Source organism: Lolium perenne, chromosome 5, assembly GCF_019359855.2.
Source record: "Lolium perenne isolate Kyuss_39 chromosome 5, Kyuss_2.0, whole genome shotgun sequence".
NCBI lineage: Eukaryota > Viridiplantae > Streptophyta > Magnoliopsida > Poales > Poaceae > Lolium > Lolium perenne.
Window position 1 is genome coordinate 108180912 of NC_067248.2, and position 26654 is coordinate 108207565.

The 26654-nt window shown below is 42.8% G+C and overlaps 3 long non-coding RNA genes across 3 annotated transcripts; 1 reads left to right on the top strand and 2 right to left on the bottom strand.

Moving 5' to 3' along the window:
• Nucleotides 1-3619: 3619 nt before the first annotated feature.
• LOC127304743 (uncharacterized) lies at nucleotides 3620-4294 on the bottom strand. The gene is made up of 2 exons (XR_007853519.1): nucleotides 4219-4294; nucleotides 3620-3950 (listed from the first exon to the last, which is right to left on the bottom strand). It is a non-coding gene; the product is annotated as an uncharacterized lncRNA (long non-coding RNA).
• Nucleotides 4295-14108: 9814 nt separating this feature from the next.
• On the top strand, nucleotides 14109-18060 carry LOC127299593 (uncharacterized). The gene is made up of 7 exons (XR_007850496.2): nucleotides 14109-14503; nucleotides 14873-14976; nucleotides 15056-15233; nucleotides 15373-15727; nucleotides 16420-17134; nucleotides 17236-17385; nucleotides 17658-18060. It is a non-coding gene; the product is annotated as an uncharacterized lncRNA (long non-coding RNA).
• A 4055-nt stretch (nucleotides 18061-22115) lies between these two features.
• LOC127299594 (uncharacterized) lies at nucleotides 22116-24096 on the bottom strand. Its single transcript, XR_007850498.2, has 4 exons — nucleotides 23990-24096; nucleotides 23717-23831; nucleotides 23508-23562; nucleotides 22116-23338 (listed from the first exon to the last, which is right to left on the bottom strand). It is a non-coding gene; the product is annotated as an uncharacterized lncRNA (long non-coding RNA).
• Between the last annotated feature and the right edge of the window lie 2558 nt (nucleotides 24097-26654).

Genomic DNA, 26654 nt, shown 5'->3' on the forward strand with positions numbered 1-26654 from the left:
TAGAATTCAGTAGTTTTGTGTAGCACACAACTATGAACTAGGGGTTATCTTTAAACGTGGTCTAAACCTAAAAGTCACGACTTACAAGAATATATAAAGGCTACTGAACGTCCAACATAGGGTCAGGATCGAAATCTATCATATCTCTAACTTTCCTAACTTGAAAATCCTATATCTGAAAACTGCCAGAAACGACCATCAACTTGTTTCCATCACCGTGGCCAGTATGTTACGAACCAGCATGTGAGGGCCTACCCGTTGGAAATTACATGAAATTATCTTTCCAACAAGTGCTTATTTTCCTGATTCGGAGTTGGTATGAAGAAACCACGTCCGTTTCAAATTTAGAACTTCTGTCCGTCCGAACCGAATCAGAACTGATTTTGACTTCCTCTTGTGTTGCGCATGCCTTCCCTCCTCCCTCGCGCGTTCATGCGTTGTCTTCATGTCCATATCTTCTTGCTGCTCCTCTCCTTCCCGTGCAATGCTTGTTTCACCCTCGAACCTAATCTTACACAAATGCATAGACTTAGGTAGTATAATGTTCTCATAAATCCAAGCATTACTATCAAGCAGGAAAGAATTCACCTTAGTAATCGTTAATTAGACTTATTATTTCTTTCCAGCTCAAGCATGTACAATCATCATATTCCATGGGTGTGTCCTCATCACCTCCTCTCCTCCTCCTCCGCCGCTCGCGCCGCCTCCTCTGCTGCTGCCTCCGCCGCCTGTCGCGCTGCGTCGCGCAACATCGCCGTTGTCGCCTCTGCCCTCGCCTGCATCGCCGCAGACGATTCCTCGTCATGCTCCCGTGGTTGAGGTCTCTTGTGGCGGGCCTGCGGTGCGTCTTGCGCACCTGCCAGTCCTCCTCCTCCTCCTCCTTCCCGAGGAGATACCAAGCCATGGCTAAGGACGGCTGAAAGGATCGTATGCCGCACCTAGAGGGGGGGGGGGGTGAATAGGTGCTAACAAATTTTTAGTTCTATTTCAATTTAGGTTTGACACAAAGGTAAATTCTCTAGATATGCAACTATGTGAATTTACCTATATGACAAGGTCAACGACTAAGCAAGATATAGCTACGCAATATATAGGGGAGATAAAGGATAGAGGTAACCGAGAGTGGAGCACACGGAGTTGATTCCCGTAGTTCCCTTCCTTTGCAAGAAGGTACATCTATGTTCGGAGGAGTGTGGTCGCTACGAAAGCCAGACCAACGCCACGAAGGTTTCACTCAGGTCTCCTGTGAGCAACGCTACAAAGGCCTAGCCCACTTCCACTAAGGGATTTCCTCGAGGCGGAAATCGGGCCTTTACAAAGTTCTTGGGGCACACATCCACAACCAAATTGGAGGCTCCCAAATCTGTAACAACACAACAATCAACAAGAATACATCAACAACAAACAACTAGGGATCCAAAGAGGAACACTAGCAAAGGGGCCCTCAATCATATGAGGGGGAAATGAGAATCGCTTCGGTGAGAATGTAGATTGGGGTCTTCTCCTTCGGATCTCCAAAGATCAAGAGCTTTGGATGGTTGGAGGAGAAGATCTTGTGAATCTTGTGTTTCTTGAAGTGGCTCTAATATAGGATGACCTTGTGCAATGATTGAGCAACTTGTCCCAATGGAGAAGAAGGCTATTTATATGAGTGGGGCTTCAAATCTGACCGTTGTGGAAGTTTTCGTGTAACACCGGAAGTTTCGGCCAGGAGGGCCGGAAGTTCCGGCTGGATGCGTTCGCATCAGAAGTTCCGGCCAACTTCCGGAATTCCGAGAAAACCTTACTGGACATTCTGTGGCACAAATCGTCCATTTCCGGAACTTTCCCGGAAGTAGGGCGGACTTCCGGCCAACTTCACCGGAACTTTCGGCCAGCTTACGTCGAGCCTCAACGTGAGGGGCGTTGGGAACCTGCTGAGAGAAGCATCTGGGCGGAAGTTCCGCCAGCAGGGGCCGGAACTTCCGCCTGAAGAGAAAAAGCAGCAGTGGCTTCAGTTTTGTCAATCCAATCCACAAGCCATGTATATATAATTAGACCATGTACCTGTCTACATCAACACACATAAATAGATACCTATTGTTGACATCAAACACACAAAACCCAAAAGGGCGGGAAATGTTCTTTCATCGGCGCCCCCGCCACACGGTCCTCCTCCGCTGCATCGTCGGCGGCACGGTACGCCTTGTCGCGCGCCACCTTCTCCGCATTGGTGGCCGCATCGGCCGCCGCCGCCTCCGTCGCTGCTGCTACCGCCTCCCTGGACGTTGCCGTGACGCTGCGTAACTCTTGGACGATGATGGTGGCGGCATTGCGCACCGTAGACCCCAAGAGCGTCATGGCCGCCTCGTGGCGTTTGGCACGCACGGCCGCCGTGGCGGCCTCATTGGGCACCGCTTGCTCCGCCTGCTGCGCCGCCGCCTTGACAACCTCCGCCAGCACTTGCTGCGCCATGTTTCCTTCGTGCTCGAAGGCGGCCACCTGGTGGCTCGCCTGTATGCGGGCCATCTCCGTGGCCATGATTTCGACCTCCTCGTCGGACCGACGAGGCCAGCGGGATCGGCAGATCTCCCTGATGTGGTCCTAGTTGGAGATATTCCGGCAAGTCACGTGTTTCTCGGCGTCGATTGGGTGTGCTGGCTGATGCCGCGCATGTGGCCGCCATTTATAGCCTCATTCTTGGGCGGGAACTGGCCACCGGTGCCGAACTATTCCGGCTGCGGCGGGAAACATGAAAACGCGCACGGACGGGAAACCGGAGCCACCGTGGGCGGAAACCATCTACGGGGCATGTGCGAAGCCAGCGACCGTTCCCATCGCCATTAGAGGCAGAGCGTCATCGTTGATATCGGCCAGTGGAGGGCGATTTGGGTCGGGCCGCAGGACGAACCGCCTAACCTAAGCGGACCGCGCGACGCATCTTGTCTGCGGGCTGACTCAAACGGACAGAAACGAACCGTTTGGCTCGCTGGTTTGGGTCAGCCCGCTAGAGATGCCCTAATCTCTTGTGGACTGGTATTGTGGTATGAAGGTCCAGTCTCCTCAATTTATTCTCTAAATGGGCATATCTATTTCTTACCCCTCCGTTCCATAATACAGTATGTAACATCTTGTATTCCCGGAGCGAGGGAGTATGATAAATACAATAGAGAGTGGTGTTTTGACACATGGGAGTATATGCTTCTTTTATTTTGAAATGTACGCTACGTATATTTTGATTTTTTTTTAAAATGAGATCAAAAAGTCGCACGTACATCTTTACGTGCTACCCGCTCAAAAAGTTGTTGCATGAAAAATAGACTTATCATGTAGCGTGGGTAAGAAAGGTAAAATTCAATGCTAAAAATAAAACTTTTCAGAAGATATTTTTTCTGTTTTTTTAATATAGACCACAAAAAATATTGGTTCCTTGCGAAACTTGACGAATACACATATATTATGGAGATGAATTTTTTTCGAAATTTCAAAATATAATATTTTAGTAGAGGGAGCATATGCATCCAGGAGTTGAATTGAATTTCCAAAATATAGGATTATTTATCAAAACACACTATTTAACGGTAGGAGGAGAAATTCAACATGATATCACCTTCAATTCCCCTTCTCATGGATACAGTACAGTGAAAGCCCATAATTCCCTGAATTTATCACTCCATAGTCTATAGGCATCTGCTTTTTATGATAAGACGAGGTTGATTATTTGCATGTTTTTTCATCGCAGCCGCAGTAGAGCCTCTCAGCTGTACAAGTACCAGGTGGCTGGGCTGGATCGTTGCATGTAGTCCTATAGCAGCACGTAGTAACGTAACAACTCTCGTCAGTGTTCCCTGGGCAACAGTGGCAAAGGTCACACTGCTTTGATGCGGTTGTCTGGGGCGAATAACGCGTTTGTAAAATCGTCGTCCTGGATGGCACCGGGATGTCTGCTGTGATGTTGGCTCCCGATGATCCTGTATTCACCAAATACATACAAGGCAAGTATCATGTTGTGCAATAGAATAAGGACGTGTAATCTACTTCATCGTTTGGGAAATCAAATTTGGTAGTAGAATGTATAAGATTTCACGTGAGAAATTAAGATGACGAATTTTATTGCGCTTTACACAGGAGCATTACTCTTTAAATAAAACAAATTCGCAAAGAAGAAAAAACTCTAGGTGATCGATATTGCAAGCAAACAACGATGTACAGTCAAGTATACAGGGTATTCATGCATACCTTGGACCTGGAGGCAGATGAAGAGAAAGGGAATGATCATAAGAGCGACGGAGATTTGTGCAGATTTTTCCATGACACTTTTAGGCTTTCTGATGTCTGCGTTGTAACCGGGTAGAAAGGTGAAACGGAGGAGGGCATAATATATACACGGATACACTGGATGTCATTGGAAGAAATTTATTGCGAAAATCAATCTTATTTATCACGTACCATAAAACTCATACGAGTTATTATGGTTTTCCAAAAATGTAAGCACGCGAATCCGGCCCGGCCGTTGCGTGCAGAACAGCCTAGCGACGAGACAGGCGTGCTGTGGTCTTTAGGGACTGAGATCAGGTGACATGCCTTAGGCATGTCACGCACGAACAGTACGGTGACATGCACCACTTTTCTCACCGTCGGATCTAGATTAGATGGTAGGATATCACTGCTACAGGAACCATCTACAGTGTATTTGCTACAGGATATTTGGCACAGAACATTGCTACAGTTCATGCGCTACAGGGCCATCTACAGTCGCGCGCTACAGTGTTTGATCGTGTGTGTTCATTTTCAATCCTACGGCCTACGGTGCATGTTACCGTACTGTTCATGCGTGACATGCCTAAGGCATGTCACCTGATCTCAGTCCGGTCTTTAGAGCATCTCAAGCAGAAGAGAAATATTTTGACGCTGTAAAACTTGCTTCCCACGCGTTGCAAATATTTAGCGCGCGCTGCGCCGAATTTTCTTTTACCGGAACGTTATTTCGCTGCACGCGGCTCGTTGGAAAAGTGCACGGAGAGGAAGCACTATTTTAAGCGCCACAAACACATTTTTACTAATATTAAGGTGAAACAGGTAATGTCATACTTCTCATGATGTCACACTTCTTGTTACTGTATTTGCAAATGCCACTTCCACTAATAAAATCTATTTCTCCCAGGCCCCCGTACTTCCCGTCCGTCTCTCCCGCAGAGATGAGCGTCCACCACGGAGAGATAAGCGCCCACTATGCATGCGATCCTCGCTTACTAAAAAAACCTAAATTGAATGGTCCTCCTAGGCTCATTCTCCTGACGCTCGGGAACCCCGCCGCCGCCGCCCCGCGACTTCAGCCATTGTCCCCGGCAGCACACTCCGTCGGCCGCCTCACGAGGAATCCAGACTCCATTTCATTGTTGTGTGACAGCCAGGTCTCTTCGCCAAGTTCGCTGCCCAGGATCTTGCGGACCTCGTTCCCGCTGGAGCGGCGGTTATAGAGCCGGAGCGTGTCGGCTGTGCGGAAGTCTTCCAGCTCCACGGCACTACCCCGCCCAAGATCCCGCAAACTAATCCAGCCAGCGTATCATCGTCCTGCAACGTCCACCGGGCAGATTCAGTACAATAAGTTGGAGTATCTATTTCCCGTGTCATGGATTCGCGAGAAGGGATTATGCTTCGTTGGAAAGCAAATGTAGGTCTGTACGAACATCTTCCGTCCGTCATGATCTGAATATTTTGTGTACTCCAGTACACGAGGCTCTTCTGAATGTAGTAACAGCGCCAGATGCAAAACAAGATGGATCATTTCATCTCTTCAATTTGTTATCTCAGTTCTTTCACCAAAAAGTTGTTGCTCAGATTTGGCTTTCCGACATTCATTGTTATTGCAATTTTAGAGTACAAGAAAAAAATTTGGTAGATGGGAAAGAGTAGATCGAGCTGTATTGTATTTTGTATGAATACTGAGTATTGACGGAAATTTGCACGCTCGGGTTATCTAATCGATGGCATGAAAAAAGTTTGTTGACACATGATAATTAGTCAGACTTATGTACACTTGTGTTGTTTCGCCTCTACCAACAAAAGTAATTCAGTAAGGTAGAGAAAAACTCTCATATTTACTACTTGGAATGAAAATCTTGGTAACTATGCGAGTATATTGACAATGTGTGATTTTCATTTTTAATTCAAAATATTTATAGATGACTGTTATTATTTAGCTATTAAGTTTTCAAATGTCATTTTTCAACATTCCTATTGTCAGACAATTGTTTAGCCCACGAGGCCACGAACTAGCTAGGGTAGCTAGGTGTTCGACGGACAAACTGTGGCTCCGTGATCCCCGGAGTTTCTTATTCCCCTACTCCTGGAAGACGCAACTTTTATTTGAAACGAATAAAGCGGGAGTTGGATGTCCTATACCACTATCAACAAACGGTATGGAGGATTTTGTGGCATGGAGATACACAAAGAATTCTCTGTTCACTGTTGGTTCAGCTTATCACGGCGAGTGGAAACACCAGTTTGGGAGTAGGGAGAGAAATATTCACGCTCCAGGACAGTCAAGCATAAATAATGTATGGGATTCTCTATGGAAATCTTCGGTTTCGGCAAAGGTAAAAATATTTGCATGGAAATCTCTTCATGGTATTCTTCCTTGTTATGGTGTCCTTGTAAATAGACATGTGCCATTATCTAGCCAGTGCCCACGATGTGACATCCATTGTGAAGATATACGGCATACTCTCTTTGGCTGTGATAATTTTTTGGAAGTTTGGAGGAAACTTGGACTAGCAGATAAGATAGAAGATGCAATGCTAGTTGACCGAGCAGGTAGTGCTGTTCTTGAAGAATTGATAGTGAATCAGCAGGTTGAAAATACAAGAGAATTGATTCTTACCGCCTCCTGGTATATATGGTGGATGCGCCGCCAACTTGTGCATGGTGAGAAAGTACCTACAAGTTCGATTGCTGCGATGTCCATTCGAGTAATTACAACAAATAATATAAGGGCAATCAGAAAGAATTCAGAAAATAAGAAGAGCGCATGGACAAAAGCGAAAGAAGGACATGTTATGGTCAATGTCGATGCAAGTTTCAATCCAGTGAATCTTATAGGTGGAATTGGAGCAGTCATTAGAGATGATCATGGGCGATTTATTGCTGCATGTAATGTTTCGGTCCAATATGCCATTGATGCAAACACTTTAGAAGCTCAAACGATTAGTAGAGGCATTGCATTAGCCAATGAGGTGGGTTGTTCACGTATTATTATTCAATCCGATTGTCTACAAGTGATTGAAGCCCTTCAAACGGGAAGTTTCCCATCAACCGATATCAAACGGGAAGCTCAAACGATTAGTAGAGGCATTGCATTAGCCAATGAGGTGGGTTGCATTAGCCAATGAAGGCTCTTTTTGAAGATATTTATATCCAAGCTTCTACGTTTTCTAGTTGTGAGTTTAGTTTCTGTAATAGGGAAGCAAACTTTGTTGTTGATTGCTTATCGAGAGAGACGGATTCACTCCCATGTGTGTGGGTAGATGATCCGCTGAGTTTCATTGTTTCCCTTTTAATTGATGATGTATCTATTATTTAATTAATAAAGCTTGCAGCAGAGTCCGGCTGTTTCCCTCAAAAAAAAGTGGGAGTTGGATGTCAAAAAAACTCCAAATATACCGGAGCGAGAAGGGGAAATGCAGCCCTCTTATCTGAAGAACTCAGTCACGCCTAACTCCAGTCGGAGGAAAACAAAATATGCCGAGCGTGGGTACCCGCTAGAGTTGCTCCCCTTTATGATGGTGGCCTCGCTTGTAATTTAGTACCAATGCATGTCGTGATGTTCCATGTTTGGAACATATGGCTCCAATTGCAAATAACAGTTTCGAGCTGATGGACGACTGCACAACGCGTCTCTGACGTGTCTCCATCACTCTCCTCGCGCACTATGCGTTTGTGGCTTCATGCGCTACCTCGACACTGGCACCCGACCACAATATCGACCACGGCAACCCCTCGTATGGCAACCTCGACCAAGGCTGCATCGCCCAACGCTCTCGGCTACCTCGACATCGGCACAAAGGGTTACCACATCGCCTGAGCCTCACCAGCACTGTCTACAATTCAAGCTACCACGCCGAGACACCGTCCACGAAGTTTCCGCTGCTACTGCGGGGGATGTCAACACGCTGGTTCTACTTCGCTCTCCAGTCTGACCGTCCGCGACGCTTCAGTTGTCCACGACGCTACCGCTACGAGTGCGGGGGATGTAAGAGATATATTGTGCATGTCTTTGGTAGTTTAGGATTTGCAATCCATATCCTATCTTATCTCTAGAAGAGCCTTCTTGACCTCCAAGTCTTGTACCATTATATATACTCTCCCATGAAGCTCAATACAATATCCAACATATTTTGCATATCTCCTTTTATCGTTCTACATAAAGCACGATAGTTGCCCACAAAAATGACCATGACATCCTTCCTCCAGCACCCCACCAGATGCACCTCCTGATGTCCCGCGTCAGAGTGCCATCGCCGGAATAGGAAGCTTCTATGGCATCACCCCTAGTCGCATAGAAAACAATATGAACGATGGAAAACACTTCTCTATTTGAGACAAGATTTTTTTTTTTGAGATGAGACAAGAAAAATTAAGTTGCATAGGAAGCAAATTCTCTGATAGCTGGAAGCAGGATTTGGGCTTCTTTGGAAACAAATTAACATGGAGAACCGGCCTTCTGTTTGATAAAAAAAAAGTAGTTTCAATGGAAGCAAATTTTGTAGTTGAGGAAGAAGATTTGGTAAAGGTTCGCACGGAAGCAAATGCAAATCAGGACTTGATTGAGTATCCCATTTAGAGCAAGTTGGCTGTAAGATATGTCCATGCCATCTATAGTGAGTTATATAGCCGATATGTACAATAGTAGGCGACAAAAATGTACTACTTTGTTAACTCATGACCTGCCTCTTACTCTCACAAAGTGCTTACAAACATGTACTATAGCTGGCTCTTACATTATAGCACACTTATCTTCTCTCTCCTTTTTTCTCTCCTCCAACTAAGTAACAATATAATCCTTTCGCTTCTAGATACAAGTGTATAGTTTTTGGCACGGAAATTAATATATGCATGAGGAGGAAAAATTACACAAGATTTTGAAGGGATTGGTCCTCAACAATTGACTTGAGAGAATAGGGGAGTTTTCAAAAGATAAGAAAACACAATCATATCCATAAAAAAAAGTTCACATAGGTTGTCCAACACAATATACCATATATTTTGGAGACTTTTCTCCTAGAAATAGAGGAAGTACTATTTTAATCCTTATAGCAAGCTAACTAGAATTTATTGTACTCGCTCATTATTAACGGTTCCTATTTATGGAGGAGTGAATTACGGAAGAGTCGTTACGAGAAGCATGCAATCGGACCTCGTTCAAGGAAACAGTCGTGCGGCCCCTCAAATCCAACGTCTATCATACTTCCAATCGTATGGCCAAACAATGGTCTGATGGGAAGCTTATTAGCTCCCAATCCAGTGGCTATATTTTAATGTCCAAGTAAATGTTTGGAAATAATTTAGAAACAAAAATTATACACATGGTTTGAAGAAACAGAGTGGATGGCCAATTAAAAATTAGTATTGAAACACATAAACAAAGATGAAAGCTTATAGCTTGTAAGGGCATGTAAACTACAAAATATGTGTTTTTCCTCTCTTTTCCATTTGTATACCAGTTCCACACCCTTCACCATTAAAATTTCTATGTTCCATATTTATTAAATTAAGTGGCCAAGATACATTTAAAAATAAAAATAAATATTACATGTTTTGTATGACAGGAATCATTTTAAATACAGATAACATACAATTTAAAAGTAATGAAAGATGAGAACAAAAATACAAAAAATTTCATCCATATTGCTTGGCTCTCATTCTAATATTACCCTCGCTTCATTCCTTTGTCTCAACTAAAAAATCATTTACTATGCATAATTGTTGCTCGAACTAGAAAAACTTCTACAAAAGTTGAAAATATATGGCAAGGGGCCAATACCCCCTCCCTCCAATGCGAAATAACTCACGAACTTCCCTCTCCTTTTTTTAGCAACGCGAGAATAAATATTTTTTAGTTTTTCTCCAATCAAGGCAATCATCTACAAAATAATCTCGACATAATTGTTTCTTGAACTAGAGAAACATCTAAAAAAACTTGAATAAAATATAGCGAGGGGCCATTGCCCCCTTCCCCCGCATAAAATGACCAACGAATTTCCTTATTTTACTTCCAAATGTTGCCACACTTCAGATATCAAATAATTTGCTATGTAAGCCTTTCTTTTTACAAAGCAAACTCGCTTCTGAAACTTTACCTAAAAGTTCTAAAGGATATGCAGAGACTGGGGAGATACCCCCATTCGAAAAAAATAAGTTCTAAAGGATGCACGAATACCATGTGGAAATAGGATATGCAAAAGGGAGATTGTGAATCTTAGTTTTCAATCATGTACTGAGTTGACTTGCACCAAATATTCTTTGCAGGAAAACTGCCCTTCTATCTTTGATTGCTTGGATGAAATCAAAGCAATTGTACAGGCAAGGAAGATTGCGCTGTTTCTTGATTATGACGGGACCCTTTCACGCACCGTTGACAAGTATGATGAGGCGTTCATGTCAGACGATGTAAGTATCATGCGCATGCTTGTTGCTGCCATGCTATTAAATGTACCCGAACTTGATTATTCTAAATTTCACAATCAGATGAGAGACGCCGTAAGAAGAGCTGCTGAATTGTTTCCCACCTCTGTTGTGAGTGGGAGATCCTTGAAGAAGGTATCCATGGGTAGTTGGCCTTATTGCTTTGTAGTGTTACTTATTTACATGCTGATGAGTGTTGCCGTTTGTGTTCAGCTGAAGGAGTTTGTACGTTTCGACGAGCTTCACTATTCCGGTGGTCATGGGATGGAGATCATAATGCAATGGAGATCATACAATGCATGCTTATTAATGTTTTCTAAAATTTGGTAAATTTTTTCCAATTCAAGAGCTATGAAACCGACCCTTACAAACCTGCTGCGGGGTATGAAATATTCATAACGGAGGTATCAACAGTCTTGTTTTAGTTCACTTTGCATCTCGCCTTATTTTGCAAATACAGAATGATAATGACTGTTTGCTGATAGGTCACCCATCTTCTAGAAAATGCCGTTAGCACAATTATCGGCACCTCCGTAGAGAACAACGTGTACTGCATCTTGGTACAGTACCGAAATGTACACAACTATGCGTAGGTAATAATAACTTGTAAAAGAATAATGAAAGGGGTGGGTGTGGGGGGGGGGGCATTAGCCCCCTTCCCTCTACCAAAAAATACTCAAAGTTATTGAATATATAGAAGCATCATCACCAACCTATCTAGCTATCTATATCTTCTTATAAAGGAAAAACTCATTTTGTAGTCCATCTCCACATGCAACATATTCATAACACTAGAAAAATATTATCGATCTGATAGGGATGATGGAAATATCCCCCCGAGATAATAATAAAGTTGTATTATTTATATTTATAGTTTCATAATTTATGTTTATGTTTCCACGCTATAATTGTATTGGTTCCAAATATGTGATTTGGAGGAAAACCTAATAACATGTGTGGAATAATAAACACAAATAGAGTTTCCTAGTATTGTCTCTCAGACTAGTTCATATATTATTTAATAGTCTTATTTTCTTTACTATGGGAATAAGTAAAGTGTTACGTGGTTACCAATAATATATGAGAGCAACAATGAGTGGGAACAAATGTTGTTGGATAAACTATGTTGATATACTACGAAACACATCGTGAATATGTTTTAGGTATTTTCTCAAGTTACATATTACCGTTTACTAGTTTTTTTAGACAATTAAAGTGACGTAAACTTGGGTATTTAACGTATATCATGGGATCATCAAATGTTATCTCTTAACTGGGTAGCTATAAAGGTGATAATGTGGTATAGCGGAAAGTACACCATAGTTCTTGTTATCTCGAGATGGGGAAAGTACGCCATAGTTCTAGTTATCTCGAGATTGGGATTTGCTCCCCCGATGATGGAGTGATACTATCTGGATCCACTCATGTATTACGAAGCTCATTATGGTCTGGCTGGATGTAAGGGTATATTTCCCCTAAGTGTTTTTATAAGTAATAATAGTCCCTATAAAGTATGAGCTAATGATTTTTATTGAGTTTTCTATGAGGGAATCTTTCATAGGTAATGCTTGAAGATCATGTGTTGCATTCAAGAGTGGATGTTATGATAATAAATATGTATGTTGAGTGTTGGCATAAAGATCATCATTTTAAAAATATGAATTTAATATGATCATTAAGGAATTAAAGAAGATGAAGTTCTTGAGTGGAACTCAAAGGAACCCATGCTCATGCTTATGTGGGAACTGGGAAGCCTTGGAGGTTAAATATGTATGATTTGAGTAGAGCTTTGCAAAAGCAAGATGAAGATATTGTTCATGCTATTCAGGTTCTCGATGACACAAAGTTCTACTTGGGGGCTTTGCGGTCTGATGCTGGTTGGGATGATTTTCTCACAAAGGTCACATCTTTTTGTACAAAGCATAAGATCACAGTTGTTGATATGGAGGGTCCTTACTTCCCCGTTGGCCGGCCTAGAAGGGGTGTATGAATGGTGTGATCAATTACCACCGCTTCAAGGTAGATATGTTTGTGTCTGTCATTGATAGGCAAATTGGTGAGCTGAATGGCAGATTTGATGAGGTAAACACAGAGCTACTTATTTGCATGGCATCATTTAGTCCACTTCATCTATTTGTTGCTTATGACCAAGAGAAGTTGGTTAAGCTTGCTACAAAGTTTTATGCTTCTGATTTTACAAGAGATGAACTAGCAAGGCTTCCATGGCAACTAAACATGTATGTTGCTAATTTGCGTAGAGATGAAAGATTTCAAAACTTGAAAAAATTGTCTGAGCTATCAGTTATGCTTGTCAAGACAAAGAAGCATGAACAATATCATATTGTTTACAAGCTTCTTAAGTTGGTATTGATTCTACCAGTAGCCACTGCTAGTGTTGAAAGGATGTTCTCTTCAATGAGCTATTTGAAGAATAAGCTAAGGAACAAAATGGGTGATTACTATTTGAACTATTGTATGGTTACATTTGTTGAGAGAGATTTCTTCAAGCAAGTAAAGGATGAGGATGTCATCAATCTCTTTCAAAAAGGCAAGCGCAAAGTTATAATGTAAGATGGAACATCATCACTTTATCAATCAAAAGGTACCTATGTATTCATGTCGTTATGGGCTTATAAATTGAAATATTGCTATTATTGTCATGCTAGTGTTGTTTTATTCATATATTGATAGTATTGTGATGTTTGATTCATATATTACATTTAGAGCAAAAAAATTTTTTTTGGGCGAAATACCCAGGCGACATTTCCTGGCGCCGCCACTGGCTCCATGCTAAGGCGGGACGGCAACACGTTCATGTTCTATTTATTTTTTTGCCGGGTAGTGTCCTAATTAACTCGGACGATTGTTTTTGCTGATTGTTTTTACTGTTAGCAACCGATCGTGCCGGAGCAGCCGCAGACGTACGGCGTGCGAGTCTCCAATAATCTGCAGGCAGTTCATCTGCGTGCATGGTTGGGTGCTTGGGGCTGGGTGCACAATCCCAATTTTCATATAAAGGTTTGCGGTTTTTTCTCTTTTTACTCGTCTGTTATATTTCAGATTGATGGCCCCTGCCAAAAAAGAGTCAGAGTCCTGCATTTCTTGCTTTTTCTTTATCAGAGTTTGTACCTACGCGAACACAGGAAAGTTCTACAAGCTCATCACTGGTCAGCCGTCCCGCCTCTCTTAGAGTTGTTCCTCGATGAAATTTATGAGCCGTGAAAGTTTGATGTGTACATTTTCATTCAGTTAGCACTTGTGACTTCTGTACTTTTTATTTCGTATCTAAAGGTATAATAGAGGCACCCCCATGGGGGAACCTGGTAAATCAGATTTAACTAGCCTTTAGATTTTACCTTCATCAAATCTGGGCCATCCATTTTTTTACCGTGATGGTATAAAAGGTATCCCACAAAGTGAAACCCTAGCCGCCTTCCTCCAATCGTCTCACGCTGCTCCTCCCAATCCTCTCTCGTCTCCTACCTTTGCCTTTCCCCCAATCCCCTCCTGGTCAAATCTTTCAAGCCCCTCATGCTCCAACCCCCCATCCCCCTCATCTTCTCCCTCTGTCACCCCATCTCCTGTTCATCTCCATGGCCATAGTAGAAAGAGAGAGGCAAAGGGCTGAATCAGCGCCATTGCTAGAGAAGGGAGTGGTTGGTCGGCACCAGGAGGCACCACCGCCGCTCGTTGCTGGGAGGAGCCGTTGGTGGCCGGCGGGAGCAGCACAGCCCGCCGCTCCTCCACCTCCTTGTCATCACCAAGGTCGTCGTCGAGGCCTGCAACTTCTCTTTCCTGCACACGCAGGACAGACTACAAGTCTACAATGGTGGTTTGTCGGGTAAGAGGCCAGAGCAACCATGCTGGTGCGACTTGTACATAGAAGATCTAGAGAGATGGAAGTCCGATCTCCTCACTGTAGTTTTCTTCCTCTTTATATTATTCTGTCTTTTACTTGATTTATTGATCAAGAATACTTGATTTATTGATGCTTCAGTGGTTTCCAAATTATATGTTTGATTTGTTGAAACTTTGGTCCATGAGAAAACAGAGTACAGATATTATAACAATGAATTGTGGTTTTTGGTAGATTTGCAGAGGAATATGTTTTAGTTGATATATGTGATCTTTATGCTGGTTTTGTTGTTTATTATGCAGCAATGTCACACCAGTTCTTCAATTATAAATTTTCTTGAATATATTTATGCAGGCAGGCGGGTCTGTGCACTTTTATTCATGCTTGCTATGTAATGTGAAGGATTGCATGTTTATGGATACCCCGTGGCAGCGGATCGCGATAGTGTCTCGATTGAGGTGCATTATATCTGAAGGAGATCAACATGCTTCTGATTTGTATTGCCATAGATTCTGATTTATCTCTCTAACATTCCAGGTGCAATAGTTGTGAGATAAATGTGGGGCTTTAGATACGGATATCAAAATGCTGGTGTTCAGCAGCGGCACACATAGTGGTGCTCACAGATGCGGTATTGCAATGGTCGTTGGTGACATCCCAACCTTGTACAGATCAACAACTCTACAGCCTACTATCTGGTACCCTCCAGCCCTAGGTATTACAATCTTCCTTTTTTAGCTTTTGTTTTATGTTGCAGATCATATTTTGATTGATCTTTTGTTTTATGTTGCAGATCATACACACTGGTAGAAGGTTGAAGGAGTAACTATTTTGATCCTTTTTAATTTCTGTAGCTGCTGTCGAGATGGAGCAGGGCCGGCACTCATGTTGTTCTCCTCAAAGTGGTCAAAGGGAACTAGGGAAGAATGGAGTTTGTCGCCGCGCTTAGCAGGTGGGGGACGGGCCACTGCTGAAGTTAGTGCTACCCTCTGCCTTCTCCTCTCCGCGGGCTCTGAGCTGAAGTAGCATGGTTAGCTGCCGCGCCTTTCTTCTACACAACGGTAGCGACGAGTGAGGGTAAGCAGCCGCCAGCTCTTTTGGTGTTTGGTGCTTTGGCTAAATTGTAGGTTGTTTTTGCTATCTGGATGTCTGGTCAACATTTCTGCCCCAGGAGTGTTCAGAGGACCGAAATCAGTGCTACGCATTCCTGTGAGCTCCATAGTTTTCTCCTCATTTGTTAATTTCTACTTCTGCTACTCCTTGCACAATAAGAATAATCATATATATGCCATCCTTCTATGATTTATTCGTGATGTGAAACTAATCTAGGTTTGTATTCTTTTAATTTGTGTGCAGTCAATCATTTTGTCTCACCCTGGTCATTTTCATTCTTGCATTTTGAGAAGGGTCTTCTAAACAATGAGTCTACTAAAATGGAGTCTGTGGTTAAGCAGAGCTGATGCCCTTGCAGCATGTGCATCCAAAAAGATTGTGCTCTATTTGCTTTGTGCATTTCATATTCAGGTTGATTAGTGTCACTTCTCGCTGGAACTGATATAACCCAAAAGGCATATTTCCTCTCTGTGTTACCAAATTTACCAGTTCATGGCTATAAAGCGGAACAGTAGGAAACGCCCAAAGCTGTAATTGATATGTTTATATTAACCTTTTATTGGTTTGGCAAGATACTTGCAGAATTCATGTTATCCCCTGGCTGTAGCATTCATGTCAAGCTGTCTAAATAGGAGCATACTATCCGTACAGCCGTACAGGACCATATTTTACTTTGTGTGTAATTCTTCTTCATGGGTGATTTTGTTGTTTTGCTCTATTCATTCTTTACCTAATTCAACCCCACTAATATGTCCGTTGTTCTAACATGTTATGTTTTCCCTTTCCAGGACTTGGCCGGTCATAATAATGAGAATGGTAGTGTTGATTTGCCAGCTGACACTTCGAACAATAGCAACCATTCTGAAGACGTGGAAGGAAATTCGGGGGACATTTTAAATGATTCAAATATTCGATCTAATTTTCTTCGGATGTTCATTCTGGAGGACAAAACAGCCTAATGGTTAACGAAAATATGTTTTCTAATTCCATTGATGGACATTTTTTAAACAGTTCTAGCCCCAGTGACGAATTCCTGGAACTTAAAGATATGGAGTTTCATTTAGGCAATGATTCCACCATCTGGCATTTTGATGCTTGGGACTGGAGAACACCTTACCCCTCAGATGCTGAAAATGGGGCCACCAATGATGTTTTTCCAGTCATGGGTCTTCTTTCCAGCCATATGAATTGGCTCAGTTGTTGCAGACGTTGCAATATGACTCCTCTCTTTGGGCTCAACCATCGACGATCTCCCACAAATTCCTTTAAGCCAGAAGATGATCCTCTGTTGTTATTTGATGCACCCTTTTACTTCACAATGTTCAGTCATGGGTTTAGATAGTCGAATAGATTTCTCGGCTATCTGGCATTGACATGGTGGATGATGGTATGACATGCTGTGATGTAGTGGAGCATAAATTATTTAATTATATGATATGCTCTGTACAGAAGTCAGCTGTGAGCAATCCCCATGTTTTTAATGGGTTAGTTCTTACTCAAGAGGTATGCTATCAGTTACATGTAAGAGATGAACTCGCGCTACACATTGTGCAGATCGTTGATGTGATACTTGGAGTTCACATGCTATTTTTCTAACTTTACAGGTCATCAATACCACGTATACATAGGGTCCAACTCAAAAGGTTTTAGAACCTAATTTTGTACTTGGTGCCCCATCAGCCACTACCTGAAGCTGGTAGTCAGTTAAATTGTGTTGCTTTGTCGGGTGATTTTGGTACTGAAAATTATAGTAGGTCAGTTAAATTTTGTTGTTTCATATTCATCAATTGTCGGTTTCTTCTTCAACAGTTCTTATATCTTCGTTCCTTGGGGAAATGTTCTCGGTTATATTTACTTGCCCTGATTAAGTGAGACTGAAGTATTAGATCATTGTGTTGCGAAGAAAATCAAGCTTAGTTCCGCTTAATCAGGGCAATGTTACTAATGGCTGGTATTTAGCTTGTTAACTTGGACGTTGTACCTATAATTGAACATTATTTACATGTTTTGGTATTGTGTTCAACAGATTCTCAGCCCAAGAATAGTTCTATCGGAAAGCATTTCATAAGGATGTTGGATTCAATCTTGGCACCCCTTTATACTTAAGGTCTTAGTCATATGCTTGGATGTTATGACTTCAGCCGAGTTTATGCCTTCAGAAGCTAAAAGAAGCATTTAAAACTCGGTCCAGCATTTAGCAACAGACTTGATTATGAACACTTATAACTTGGATGATGAGTTGAGTTTAGTGCGTTCTTCTGACGTGCTGCAAACCTGATTGAGTCTATAAATGTATATACAAGTCATCAGTTTCTGAACCACTTGGAATATGCACATATTGCTTTATCTTATGTTCACAATGGAAATTGAAAACACAGTATTGGTCAAGAATTTTGGTTATTGTAGATTCTTGTGAAAAAACACCTTTCTTCTTCTTAATATACAGATATGTATCTCTTCTGCCTATCATGTATTACAAGCAATGAAGACCTGACAAAATATATTTAGAATGTTCGCAAGGTATACTTTATCACTGTATTTATTCCAAAATGGCGACTTAGTACCAATAAATGTGCATGCGTAAAAGGACAAAAGTAAAATTTACTGTGACTTGGACGATCTTTGGGCTTAAGAAGTCTTCATACTTTTTTCTGAAGCGCGAAAGGGATATCATAGTGGTTAAGATTGCCTGCTCAGTTTTGGTAGAAAGATTAAGACGTGGATGTATTTATGTCCACATAAACACTTTAAACTATAAAGGTTGAATTATATAGTTTGATACTTTGATATCCTATACCTTTCTTAAGGACGTAATATATGCATTAGTGAAAGATAGGGAAATAGCTCAGGTACATGCAATAGCTAGATTCAGATATGATGTACCTTTTTTTTGCGAAACAGATATGATGTACCTGGGAAGAGCCTGGACCATTAGATTGAAATCTGATACACGTTGAAATTCAGGATTTCAGCAGATGAACATCTTGCTGTAGTGACACAGACATAAGAGGCATGATATCAGGGTGACACTTCATTCTTCGCTCAAGAGAGTTTTCAGAAATTAACTGAACATGATTTCAGAAACAGAGGTGCTGGCTGGCATTCGAATCTTGTGTACTTACTACTTACTTTCTAGCGGTGGTACTCATATGTGGTCACGTTTGCACTCGCATTCTCCACGATATTCCCTGTTTGTGGCAGCACAAAACAAGACGACGATGGTACGTTTAGTAAACTAGTACAAATGCCCGTGCGTTGCCACGGGAACTCGAATTTTATTTCTCAATGCATATATAATTTACAATAAAATTACTACATCATGATAATACCGAACACGATAACAAGATAAACATTATTGTGCATCTACATGGTTCCAAGTTCTAGATCTTCTCGTTACTCTTCCGCGGAAAGTCCCATACCTTTGTTCTGGCCAGTCATAACTATCAAACAACACTTTGATATTCATAAATGTCTGGAGACAAACCTGAATCGCAGCCTTCTGTGTTCAACATATAAAAAGGGCTTAGCAAATTTTATAACGGCTAGGGTAAAAAGCTTCGTCAACAGGCCGGTGGTGCGAATTCTAATTGTTTTGGCAGCGATGTACCCTCATAAGAGCTGGAGAGTATTTATTACGAGGATAATGTGATCTTGTAAAGGATATATTAGAATGTTTAAATACACAATGATAATAAGAATAGTGTGACCCGCGAAAAAAGAAGATATTGTGAATTTATATACGAGTGTTGTATAGTATATTATTATAAGAGATAGATTACTACGAAGAGACAAATCAATAGCCATCAGTCATCTACTCCTTTCGCCCTACCAACCACACATGAATTATCATAGCGAACAACCCATTTCTATCCGCACCTCGTCTTCGCGCCACCAACATAGAATCCCACCACAATCTTGCTCGCCAACCCCTCGTTCCGCCCCATTTTATAATTATTTGGCACCACCCCATCCCCTTCCTCAAATTCTCCCGCGCGCCGCCCAACACAAGGACTCGTTAACATGCACCGCATGACACCGCCCAATCTAGGGACTCGTCGTCATGCACTGCATGCCATCGTGAGAGTAGCAACCTACCAACCATTCACATATTCAATCCATATAATTGGATCTTGTAACATCCAAGAATTGGTCTCACCTGCGCCGTGCTACCAGTGCATCCCGCGGACCTCCTACGGCTGCCTGCAGAAGGAATATGCAATTCTTTCAGAATTGGGGACAAGAGGATTGAGGGTTGCGGGCTAGGCACTGCTCATACTTTGAGAAGCACCTGCGGTGGTTGACGTTCCGGTGCCTACGACGCCGCTGGACGGTTCCATCCACACTGCTACAGCAGGTCGATGTTCCAGTGCCTACGGGTGTCGCTGGACGGTTCCATCCGCACGGCTACGGCCTCCCAACGCGAGGACCCAGTGGTGAAGGAAGCCTAGGAACGGAGCTGCGAGGCGAGATTGGGGACGCGGAAGACAATGGAGGAGGTGCCGCTCATAGACTGACCCGCAGACTCCACGACGCCAGCTGGCCCATCGGCAATGGATTTTGTGGGAGGTACATGCCAGAGCAGCGCCAGACAATGGCGATGTCGAGGTGGCCCGGCCAGAGGCGAGAATAGAGCCCCAAGCTGAGGCGAGGCTGGGGAGAAGAAGGATGAAGGCAACATGGTGTTATTTGAAAAAAGTGTTGGATGAAATAGAGGAAATTCGCCCTTTTTTAAGTAGTAGAGATATCTCTTGTTCTAAAGTCCAAAGTAAAATCTTAATAAATAGCTTGGCTTTCTTATTTTCTTTTCCTATCTTGAAGCTATACCAGATGAACATAATAGAAATATATTTGAGGAGATTTGAGACAGTAGGTCTAGGACTAAACATTTGGCATATGAATTCCCAACTGTGTCATGATTAGGAAGCTAACATGCTACCAAATCTTCCCTAGTTATCTAAGTCTTTAATTGAGTGGCAACCCTAATAATTCCAGAAGAAACAAAGCGTGCAATAACTTTACCGATGAATACAAAGAAGTACATTCTATATCACATTAAAAGACCATGTACTTACTTTTAATTGCCATCTCGGTACATCCCTAGTACAAACTGTACAGGAAAACAAAAGAACCCCACCAACAATCAGTCTGACCACCTTGAAAGAAATTAACAGAATCAAACTTATGGGCGCCGAGTGAGAATAGCATTTCAGGGCCTTCTCTAGGTGATAACACAACTTATTGACAACTGTATATCCTTTCAACACAAATTGGAGTGTGTGCTAGGCCATCATCGCATAGTGTTAATGCCGCTGCCATGTGCCATTGTCAACTGAAGGAAGAGCATGAATCATCGGTGGGGTTAACTGGTACTACACCGATATCCGCATGATTTACCTGAGGAAGAGAGATACATATTTGGGCTCCAATCAGTCAGGAGGTAAAAAAATCTATTGAACTGTTTTAATACAAAAAAAAAACCCGGAATCCTTTTGAGTAACTACTAAGTAAAAAAATCTATCGAAATGCCAAAAATTATCAGAGAAAATGGTGTACAACCGAATCTTGTGAACCCTAAATTAAAGCTGAGTGCGGCCATCAGATCAAATAGAGTTTCTGCTAGTGCTTAAAATGAACATATCTATGTAGAAGTAGAGGACATGATGCAATAGTTAATACATACACCAGTGGGACTACTGGGGACCAGTTAATAAGCAAGTTACACAAATTAGATACACAATCATTTCTGCACTTTTCCCTTTTGTAAGTTCTGCTTCTTACATATTTATGTTCTTATTTTATGAAATTGCCAACAATTTGATGGAAATTATAGTATCACATGTCTATTTGGATATGTTCTAGAAAATTTAACAAATTGGCCAACTAAAGGCGTGGTGCTAATGCTTATTTTTCCTACACAACATTACATCTTTTTCATGTACATCTTTCTTGACACTCCCAATTTGACATGTACATGCAAAAACCAAAAGTGGAACACCTTGAGCATACTCCACTCTAAAATGCAACTGGTTCTGCACAAACGAACCACTGTATTTTTACTGTCCATAAGAAAAGAATGGGGATCAGCATAGGTTTTTCACTACTTTTATTCAGCAAATAGAGTTTTGGGGGGATATCTGCTGAATATTTGAACTTCTGTAGGAAAAAGTATGTGAGCCTCAAAGGGAAAATTTTCACGATATTAATTAAATTTAGTTTTGTTGAAAACATTATCAAATGAATTAATATACAGGTACACAAGTCGCCGCCATTAGAATGGTCAATATCAAGAACTCTCTAATTGGTACCATCATGAAGAGAAGAGCACTTTCCCTTACAGAAAATACTTCATTACATCTATGGATATAGCAACTGACCTGCCAACGATATGCCATATATATACACTGCTGGCTCATAGTGTTCTCCCAGAAACCGAACATGAAGGAGATGATCGATCGCCCTGGAAAGTGAACAAACATTTTTCTTCAAGAAAATCCTCTATAGATAAAGACTAACTGCCATAGTTCCCTCCACTGAAGTATAATATACTTAGAATATTTACATTAAACATCTAAGAATTTTCGGTAATCCAGAGGAAAAAACTGCAAGTAGCAACTCTAATTTTAAGCACCATCAAAATGATGAACTGCAGTAATAATACTAATATCAATGGCATTTACCGGACATAAATTAAAACATTATATGCTGCTTGTTTGGCTTCCTATCTTTCCATCTCATGTGCCGGTGTATTTACCTCTCTCTCCTACAAGCTAAGACCTCACAACTGGAGAACCAAGTATAAGCTGTAGTTTCAGATCTTCTAGCGCAGTTGCCAGTACAGAAGAATCATATTGGCACTTATTGAGAGTGTGGTGCTCCAGCTCGGAGATTCTCTCCAGAGTTTAGTATTCATATCACCATACATATTACACATGGTACTGTTACACATAAAAAATAATACAAGTACACAAGAATATGCAAGCTTGGTTTCTGTAAATAAGATTTTGTAGTAACCGTGAGATATACCTGGAAGGGTCGAACCACAAACTGAAGTAACCATGAAGGCATGAATCCGCTGAAAATAAAAATGGAGTCAAGCCACTTCTATAGGCCTAATACTCCAACAATCACCTCGCTTGCTGAGTGTAGTAGGCTAACCACCTCGCTGATCTGAATCACCAAAATGAGGAATCCGAAAATTACTGTATACTTACCTGTAAGATAACCTATTGTCTAATGACGATTTCCCTAATGTCATATCTCAGCAAGCTGCTAAAATATATTACCAAGCTCACTGTAAAGTATTTCAGAAGGAATACTTTATAGTAGTGGAGGCCAAAATAAAATACGATCTGTGTGAAATCGCTTCCATAATGGATCTAGAAGTTAGAATACAGTGGATCTTTTTTAGTAACATGAAAAGGCCCGTGCTTTGCACTGGGTATACATGTTCTACTTTATACAACTGGTTAGCAATTTAACGTACGTGCAAACTTCATCGAGCAAACTGGTGAGACTTACCAGAAGCAACATAACCATATCAATTTCACTAAAAGATAAACACCTATACATGTATAAATTGACACATGCGGTAGCAGCGAAGCACAGGAAGCTTCAATTGTGTATCTTTCTGCACACATACTTCACAAAGTTACTTACCGAAATAGAAATCCAACCAATAGTTCAGTTCATGCACGCTGAGATAAAAATCTGAAAAAATATGGAGAAAAAATAAGAATAATTACATAAGAGAACCCACTTCTTGATGCAAGCTTTACAGCCAACACAAACAATACACATAAGAGAGCTCTACAAACTCACTGATATTTTAGTAAGGAAAATAAATAACAGGGAAGGAATATATTGCTTCAGTTATCACCTTATTTCAAGCTTGTCATCTCATCTAAATTATTGATGTCTTGGTGCCTCTAAAGCTGCAACAACCAAACATCAGTGGGCATAATTTCAGTCAAAATACATGTTTTAAATCATGACAACAGTGCCACAAGTGTTCCTGCTCTTCTCTGCCAAGTACCGGTGTCTGGCAGCGAAGAGGATCTAACTCACGTATTGATTGGTTTCACCCACCTTCAGGTTCTTGTCACACATACTAAGAGCTTCAAAGCTAAATTTGCGCTAGTACTCCGACCATAGTACTCCCACCGGTATTTTTTGTAATCATTTGCTTTGTCAATGGATAAATCTACAACCAAAATATTTAGCAAGTCGTACATCAATTACACTGCAAGACAATCACCTATTTACAATTTGAAAAAGGCATATGACTGCACATATTTAGCAAGGGGCAAATAGAATATTAGGAATTTCGTGCCATGTGGAGGTGAGAGGAAAGTAGCAAACCTTGTGGAGACAAATCGATCTGGCAACGCGTTTCCGTTGACACCAGCCATATGCTCCGCCTCCTCTAGATCGATCTGACCATCCCATCACCCGCTCCACCTCCTCTGGATCGATCCGGGCCAGATGGCGCGCCTGGTAGTAGGACCGAGCAGGATGTCGGCCGCCATGAGCGCTGCGCGTAGCGGCGGCCGGAGCTCGTGGACGCGGAGTAGAGAATGGTGCGGACAGCAGGAGGTGGCAGGGTGGGTAGGAGGCCGCGACGCAGCAGGTCAGAGGGGCGACGTTGGAGCAGGGGCGCTCGGCGCCGTCGCCGGCGAGGCGGAGCGGTGTGCGTGGGGAGGGAGACTGGGAGCGAGAGAGGATAAAGGGTCGTCGGCGCCACGGAAGATCAACCTGCGGCGGTTCGGTAGCGGGGAAGAGAAACCCTGGGTGTGGAACAGACCCTGAGTTGACGTCCAGCGTTTTGTTTCTGGGCTTGGCCCATATATGCGTCCGCTCGCGGGACGGAGCGACGACGAAAGGTTGGTCGTAGTGGCAGAATAGGGAACAAGTAGTGTAGATTCGTAAGCATCTTGAGATACGGTTGTCAGCGGCTCGATCACCAGTTCACCACCAACACCCACACCCCAGCAATTTGAACCGGTCGGTAACAGTATTGCGTAGGATCTAGCTCAATTAGCTCGTGGAGCTCGTGAATGATTGTGTACCGGGCGTGTGGATCAAGGGGTTCCAGATGGAGGGCACACGGCTGCCTCCGGTGGCCATGCCCTTGACCTGGAACGCCGAAGTCGCTGCCCCGAACATGAACCCCTTAAGAAACTCGTCCTAGCCCAGCCCGGTCGTGTCGACCGCCTCGTGGGCACGTCCCAAGCTGTCGCCAAGCAGCAGTGCCAGGATGCCGCGGGCCGATGGAGCAGCCGTAGCCGCACGCCCGCACCCATCCGAGCTAGCTTCCGACGAGGAGTGCGAGCAGCAGCTCACTCTCACTCTTGCCGGTGGAAATTAGAAGTGGTCACTTTCTTTCTGACGATTGTCGCTGTGCTCGTGACGTGTTCTACTCCTATAGTTCTATACTTTTGCCTATGGTTGGATCAATGGGTTGGTGAGCTGAATTGATATCTAAAAGCTCGGATGAAATATGTTGTAGGATGGCATGTATTCGAGGCTTACCAATATTTTCCTGATCGTGTATAATCATTGCTGAGCTCGGTTCTGGTTTCCTTTGCTTAGTTATTATATTTACATCATGTTGATACCTGTGGTTGGGTGGTTAGGATGACAGTGGCACCCCAAACCCACCAGAGTTCAAATTCCAGGTTTGATACTTTGGTATCTCATTACGGAATATTTTTCAGTGGGAGATGACGTTTCCGCCGACGGCGAGGCGTCTGTGGTGGAGTGTGACTGTATGTACATGAGCGTTTACATATGTACTATGTTTCGCAAAAAAAAATCTTTTCTAAATCCTATAAAATGTTTCCATTTACTGTAGATCGGTGCATACTTCTGTTGCTCTTGATATAGCCATCGAGTGTTTGTTACTATAATATATAATTTATTTCTTTATTTTTCTGGTTGTATATAAATGCTTTTTACTTCGTTTGTAATTTTGTCTGCTTTATCTTAGATCATCCTACCGATTTCGTTTTCTAAAACCTAAAAAACATTTTATCATTTTATACGTAATTTTAGCAGTGTTATATAAAGTACGCATCAACACGAATTTTACGGGATCGTGCGCCAAGGCGCACATCTAAATCTAGTTGAACTAATACGACACCGATTCAATACCCCTATCATATGTTTCCTCTATCCCTCCAACTGTGCGCTGCCTGATAGTCTTTCCGCCCCTTTTTCTCCGGATGAGATTAAAGCGGCTTTCGCCTCCATGAACAGGCAGTTCAGTCCTGGACCCGGATGGTTTTGGCCCATCTTTCTTTAACACCTTCTGGACGACTGTCTCCCCGGACGTCCTTGCGGTGTTCTCTTCCTTCTTTGACGGATCTATCGACCTGACGCGTATTAACCGTGCCTTTCTCGTGCTCCTCCCCAAAATCGATGCCGTTGTCCACCCGTCGCAGTTTCGGCCCATCTCCCTTCAAAACTGCATTATGAAAGCCATTACCAAGGTGCTCACCACCAGGCTTCAGGCCGCCATTCACTCGCTTGTGGACGCTGACCAAACGGGGTTCCTCTCCGGTAGACGCATCTCCAAAAACATCGTCTACGCGGCTGATCTCCTCCGGTGCTGTCACTCTCGACGGGCTCCCACTCTCGTCTTCAAGATTGACTTCCGCAAGGCCTTTGACTCTGTCAACTGGGACAGCCTCCTCTCCATCTTGCGGGCCAGGGGGTTTGACGACCGCTGGTGCCTTTGGATGAAGAAGATCCTTGACACGGGCCACACTGCGATCCTGTTAAATGGCGTCCCAGGGAGTTGGATTCGCTGCCGAAATGGCCTTCGTCAAGGGGACCCCCTCTCACCCTACTTGTTCATCATCGTTGCGGATGTGCTGCAGCGTCTCATCCGTAAAGCTTGGGAATCGGGTTCCCTGGCCCACCCTCTTTCCCCCGATACCCCGTGCCCTGTCCTCCAATACGCCGATGACACCCTCATCCTTTGCCAGGCTTCTGTGGAGGCGGCTGGCTGCCTCAAGCAGGTCCT